Source organism: Ascaphus truei, chromosome 3 (genome assembly GCF_040206685.1).
Source record: "Ascaphus truei isolate aAscTru1 chromosome 3, aAscTru1.hap1, whole genome shotgun sequence".
NCBI classification, from domain to species: domain Eukaryota; kingdom Metazoa; phylum Chordata; class Amphibia; order Anura; family Ascaphidae; genus Ascaphus; species Ascaphus truei.
The window spans coordinates 253,548,720-253,556,234 of record NC_134485.1 but is presented as its reverse complement, the minus strand read 5'-3'; positions in this window follow the sequence as shown (position 1 = coordinate 253,556,234).

Here is a 7,515-nt window from a genome sequence, read left to right as displayed (position 1 = left end):
TAGGTCGTAGTCCAAGCCGTGTTCAAGGGGTGCCGAGATCGAGAGCCAGAGGGGGTAGTCGTACGAGCTGCGTCAGAACCTGTGAAAACACTGAGAGAATCCAGAAGTACTTCCATACAGAGACTATGTCGAGCAAAGACTGAGAGCAGAGAGGAGCTAGATAAAGCAGGAAGGTCCAATTAGGAACGGAGGCGGGACAGGAAGAGCTACAGGGAGACACTGCAGATTGGTGCAGGCATAACAGGCCAGGTGAGTCTTGTTAGTAACCTGAGTATGACCGTGCAGTGTGCGGGGGTGGAGCCTGAGGTCCGGGGGACGGGAATAAGAGTGTGCAGACTGAGCGTGCTCCGTAACTCGTGTACGCGTGTGAACCGAGCCAGTGGATGGTGCAGGTGTGCGTGCAGGAGGGCGTGGGCACGCCCGGCGCTGAGCAGAGGAATCGCCGAGGGGAGTGATCCCGCGACGGCGGCAGGGGCGAGGAGCCGTGGAGGCCGGTAAGGCAGGATTGTTTTGTGTGTCCAGGGGCTCCCTGCGGGGAGGGAGTGCTCTGTGTGGGGAGCGAGGAGAACGCCGATTCCTGACACTAAAGCTGTCTCACATTTTAATCTGGTCTGTAACTGTTACATACGCCTCTAATATAGATTATCTCTAACTGTTCATGCTATGTCTTGTATATAATGTACAGTATAACCCTGTTCACTTAATGTACTGTAACTATGTATTTGTAACCATGTATTTGTCATCATAACTTTATGCCCGGGACATACTTGAAAACGAAAGGTAACTCTCAATGTATTAGGCTGAGTCCCCTGTGCCGCTGACCGCTCTCATGCTTGGAGAGCGGTGACATCACCAACTCTCCAAGCATGAGCGACGGTTGTCCGCGCAATTTTGCAAGTGTGCGCGGGGGGAAAGCGGGGGCGTTGCAGGCAAGCTGAGCATGGTTCAAAGACAGGTTTTTTTTGTTTGCGCAAGCGCCAAGCGTGGGTGAGCATCCATGCCCGCGCACGAGCACCCATGCTCCACGTGAGCGGGAACATCCCAATTTAAATAGCGAGCATTTACCTCATCAAGCACCACACGATCAGCGGCACAGGGGACTCAGCCTTACTTGCTGGTAAAACATTTTATAAATAAATAAATCGTAAGACACCTTTCTATGCCAGCACTTGGTAAATAAGGGTGCCACCTATTGAAACAAAAATGGAGAGCCCCCTTTTGATCTAAATCTAATTTCCTTTATACAAAATGTGTGCAAGTTTAGATTTGTAAATAGTAAAATAATAGTATTCAATATCCCTACATACAGTATCAATGTACTTTGTCTTTTACAGATGTTATTTCACCTGTATCACACAGTAATTCACCAAATCGCAATCCCTCTGTATACTGCGGCACCTTGCAGAAAGACAGCCCTGCTTCCTCCATGGGCTGTGACTCGGGTTCCTGGATGTGGGTCCCAGCAGGCCCTGCGTCCTGCAGGTCTGGGGAACCGTACCATCCAGTGTTCCACTGGTTGGGGAAAAGTCTCTCCCCTGTGGCAGCTTACTGACTAAACCCTTTTGCAATTAGGAGTTCTGTCTGAAATGGGTGCACCTGCAAACTGCCTCTCCAGAGAAGATAACCTCACACACCCAGGAAAGCCTGCATAATACAACCTACTAAAATACAGAGTCCACGACTGTCACAACAGTTCAAACATTTATTTTTAATTTATTTTTTCCAAACATTTTTATTAGACATTGGTAAGTTTTACAGACATTGCGGTGAAAATATGACCTAATACAAGAAAGTTTTTTTTGGGTTGGATAGTGACCGTTGGGGGCTTTGCCCCGGGGAGGGAGAGGGGGCGACCCCAGGACCGCATCATGGTCCAGAGATCTTGAGAGAGTAGAAGAAGAGTAGGAGAGAGGGGGAGAGGAAGGGAAAGGAAGATACTAGGGTGGGTGGGGGGGCCTTCCCGGGTGGGGGGGCCTTCCCGGGTGGGGGGGCCTTCCCCGGCCGCCGGAACTCCTCCATCCATACTCAGAATCTTTTCTTTGTTCATTTTACCGAAAAAAATGAAATTTGGTCGAGGTTAATGGGCTCCCAAAGTTTATAGAAACCTTCTGTCGAGCGTTTAAGAGGCTGTCAGCCTTTCCATAGACATGACCTCATTTAGTCTTTTCTTTACATATTGTTTTGTGGGGGGGAGACACGTTCTTCCAAGAGGACGCCACTGAACATCTTTCCTCTGTAAGAATAAAGGAGATTAATTTCCATACAGGGGGCGATCAAATCAAGTTCAAACATTTTTTACCTTTTAGAGATGAAATAGAAAAGTATCAGAAAAAGTATTTTGGTGTCTGGAAAGGTAAAATATCACTTGCGCTCTATTCATTCTGTAGCTGTCTTTTTCTGGCCTAGGTGGTGCTGGTGGCGATTGTGCTGCTATTGGTGGTGTTGTAATAATAGATGATATTGACTCTACAAAAGTTAATGTGCTAAACTCTGTTTCACACTCCAAACAGTATGTGTTTACAGTGCAGGAGGTGATTGGCTGGTACTGTACGATATGTGCTTTATGTCCAGATTGCCGTTTGAAAAAAAACATTTAGATTATTTATTAAAGTTAATTACTTTTCATACACAATATATTATTTAAATGGTTCGTGTTGCACTCTCTAGATATATAAAATATAACAAGATTGTGGTTTTTTTTTAAATCAACTTCTATACATTATATCTTTCCTAAATATAACAATTCTGCATCCGGTTTAGCACACAAAAATCACGTTTATTTGTCCGAAGTTATTACTTACATATAGAAGATATATGGTTGTTCACATCAAATATGTCATATGCTTTTCACAGATGGTGTATATTATCTATTGACCCTTCCGCGCTCCCCGGGTAGAATCCGTCTTTCTGTGTCCTTCTGTGATCTGTCTCTCTCCCTAACCAAATCTGCCAGTATTTATCCAAAGAAAACCACCTACATAAACATTTATTATTTGAGTTTTCTCTGTATATGGCATCACCATGTGTCTTTCAAGATGGATCCAAAACTTTGTCTAACTGACATGATAGCGTCTTACAAATATGGTAATCACCCTTGTATATACTTGACATCTTAGGCTGAGTCCATACAGCCTTCCCCCGTGCGGAGGCGTGCGCGTCCGTGACGTCACCCGCGTGAAGCGAGTGAGGTTTTTGTACATGCTAGATGCGCCGTCGGGGGGGGGGGGGGTGTCAGTGACATCACAGAGCTGGTTCACCCTCATTGGGCGAACCGCTCACGTGACCTGCCCGTCGCACCGAGAAATCTGTTTAAACTGATTCCTCACGCGATGAGCGCCCCCTCCTGCTGTTGTGCGCAATGTGATCGTGCCACGCGCGGACTCTTCCGCACAGTCTGCGGCAGCATGGACTCAGCCTTTTGAGCAAATCTTTCTTTAGATAGCCCAAGACAGCTCGCTGCCTGTCATATCATCTATCCCTGAAACTATCTTTGGAGTTAGCCACACCTCCTTACTTCTTCAGATATCTCCCAACAGTTGTCTTATAATCAATCAATCACTTACACTCTATTCATAGGGGGCGATACAATTTCTTACAATGCTGTTATAAAATTCTTCAAGAATATATAGCAAAGTTAATCTTACATGCAAAACCCTTTACATAAGGTATATCATAAAATGATGGTGTAATGAGTGTACTGAAAAATGTACTATACACTTTGATATTTTATCTATATTTTATATTTTACTAAATATAACTAATCTGCATAATCCCATGGTTAAAATGCTGCTAGGTGTCTCGTTCACATGCACATATTTAAGTACACAGTAGTAGCATCTGTTTTTTTGCGATTATCATTTTATGCATGCCACAGTATAAGTTTTTGAGGACAACCTTCCCATGAGCTTATCATAAAACTCAATGATCTCAGTGAGCAGTTAATTGTCCTCCCCTGAAAACGTACCTTTTTGCTGCCTCCGTTTCTTTGCTAAATGGGTTATGTAAGAGGTGGTGGCTGTGCCTACATTGTGGCCTTGTGCTGCTCAGCGCCTTCCTTTTCCCTCCTCTTGCTCCCCTCTGCCGTCTCCTGATATCCTCAACCCACATTCCGTCTACCACACCATTCTCCAGGTCTGATTGCTCTAACCTGGGCATGCCTACCCCTCCTAGGCTCTACTCCACCACTCCTATATTCCACACTCTCCTGCTCCTACCCACTCTTCCTCTCCTCCAAACTCCTTTACTCCGCCACCATCCCTCAAACCACCCCTCCTCCACACGCTATCACCACTCTATATCCCTTCACTGCTCCACATTCCTCCTCTCCTCAACACTCTTCACCTCCATTATCCTCCTTTCTGTCACACTCCTCCCCTCCTCACCTTCACTATCCTCCTCTCCTCCACACTCCCGTACTCCTCACTCAAGGTCTACCACACTTTATGACACATAAATCAATCCAAAAACCCTTTCACATTCACAAGAACACCAATTGCAGATGGAGCCAAATGCACACTTACTATCACCTGAACATATACTTACTACAACACTACCAACTCTCACAAGGTTTGAAAAATTATACTCTTCTAGAACTACCACAGAGTAACAAATACACAAGTTGAGACAGAAATGTAAACAGGAAGAACAAATACCACCCAACAATCGACAAACAGCGCTTTCAACCACATTAACTAACCCTCCAGCTCCTTAGTCTCGGGGTGTATCTGCTCTTCTGCCAATAGCACTGCCAGCGTTAGTCTGAAAAATGCCCCCCTATAATCCCTGCTGTCAACGTTAATCTGACAGTTTTGAAGTATTTCAATACATATACGTACTGTACACACATGCATAAACACACACATACGTACACGTAAAATGAATACTATAATAATTATCTTCTGCAGTGTCAGGAAGTCCTGATCCTTATTGAGTCAATCATTTTTTGAGTCAAGCAGACATATGAATTTCAGTTCCCAAGTTCTTCTTTCTTGTGCAGTTTGGAAGCTTCCTTGTGTAGCAAGATTGTAATGCAAGCGCTGTTACACACTGATTTATGTGATAAGGTGTAGAAAGGTGCGCTCAAAATAAAATTGTGATATGTGTCAATGTTATGAAATGGGTTAACCAAATAACTTAATTGCTAGGAGCAAGTGCTCAAAACTAGAAGGTGCCGCTAGTAAATAAATGTTAGCTCAAGAACATCAAAGTAGAAGTGGTAAAGGAATAAAGCAGCGCAAACTTCCAAAAAGATTCTTTAGTAACATATAAAATAAGCACATAATAAAACAGCACATACAGTATGCAAGTTCTACAAAGGGAATTGGCAGTGACACATGATTACCAGACTCCCATAGATATCACCAGATGGATTGAAGTTTCTGGAGAAGAATGCCAAGCTGTAGCAGACGGTTGTAAGTCCACACATATATAGATGGTATAGCCAGTAGGGAAGGCACCCGCTCCCGGCTGGGCACCACGAGCAGTCCCGTTAAAGATGGAAGAAAGAGGTGCAAGTCCAGCCTCACATGACCCGCAATCACGGTCACTTTGTCGGGGGAGACACTCACAGTGCGGCAGATGAAGGTCAGCTCCAGTAGGGAATGCACCCGCTCCTCTGCAGTGTGTTCTGCAAGTCTCCGTCAGCTAAGCATGGATGGGTGTGGACAATATCACCTGCACTGCCTCCATAGCTGAGATAGAGAAGCTCAAGGCAGCAGCATTGCTTGGACAGCCAGAAAGGTAATTTATCCCTGATATAGCTAACCAGCAATAATAAAGCAATAGAAATGTAGCATAGAAAATGGTCAAGAAGACCAATGAGGAATAGAGAATAGCACAATCTATTCCAACGCGTTTCGTAGCTGTTGCTACTTCATCAGGGAATTATTGAGTGTGAGAAAGTGTGCTATTTAAACCCAAGAAGGGTGTTGCATTGAGCAAAAAACAAGTGTACACAATCAGAAGTAGAAAGCACTCATTGGTGCATGCAACATGATTAATTTAAATTTCAGGTGAATTTACCAGAGTAAGATCAACATGATCCCACCCATTCAAAAGAGAGTCATTATTACAGAGTTATATAATATTTATCAAAACCTCACTGACATAACATGTTAATAAACTGATATGATCCTTATGATACCTAGAATAAGAGAAGGTGGAAAACAGAAAAAACATAATGAATGGGTGAAAATAAAATTAATACAGATTGCAACAGACAACTTGTGATAATTTTCTACCATATTGTCATAATTAACCCAAAAGAGACCAAGAAGGAGGGAGAACAGAGCCACCTACATGGTATGTGGGGAGATCAATATACTGGAGGGAGGCAAGTTCATATCAGCTCAATATATGCAAGCGGAAGGGACACCACACAATAATAACACCACAGTTGGAGGTCTGTAAATAAATATATCCATAGTAAAGTGAAATGACAGCCAAATCTTCATTTAACCCCAAAGGGGCCATAGTGTTAAGTTGAAAGATCCAGTAGCTCTCTTGTTTAGAGAGTATTTTGATGTGACTCCCCCCCCCCCCCCTTCTATCTACTGGAATAAATTGGATACCATTGTATTGAAGAAAAGATGGATTCTGTGCGTGATTAGAAATGTCTGGAGCCCCTGTGCTTTTCAAATCCAATGTTTATATTGCGCACGTTCTAGTATACGTATCTTCAAGTGTCTTTTGGTTCATAGAGGAGGCCGCAGGGACGCTCAAGGAGAGGGAGTGGCTCAGTGAGTAAAGACACTGACTGGCACTGAGAGTTTGAAGCAGGGGAGCCTGGTTCAATTCCCGGTGACGGCTCCTTGTGACCTTGGGCAAGTCACTTTATCTCCCTGTGCCTCAAGCACCAAAAACATAGATTGTAAGCTCCACGGGGCAGGGACTGTGCCTGCAAAATGTCTCTGTAAAGCGCTACGTATAACTAGCAGCGCAATACAAAAACATGCTATTATTATTATATACGTGACGTGTGGTGGTGCATGTTATACGGTCTTTAATATCATACAATTTATTTGGATTTTTACTTGAAAAGGTTTTGCGTTTTTTGTGCAGGTATTATTTATCTGTGGATATGTGCTGTTTTACACTGATTTCTATGCCTTATCGTAAGATTGTAACGCATGCGCCATAACACACTGATTTCTATGCCTTATCGTAAGATTGTAACGCAAGCGCCGTTTAATGCTGAATTATTGCATATGAAAATTAGATCTCTACCCATTCATGAATGGATAATTATTCATGAATACGGTAGTAATTCTTAAAATATTTGCTGCAATCCCATTTCTTAATGACGCAAAATGTTAACGCAGCAATATCAACCTTTAGTCAATATAGGCCCATAGTGACTTCCCACACAATGGGAATGAAACCCTTATCACGTCTGTTGACGGGAATTTACGGAGCTGAATATTAATGTCACACGCTGTTGTGACATTGTTATTTTATCCAATCACATACAGTGAGTCCTTACTTTCCTAAACACACATTGGCAGAACAAATATTTAT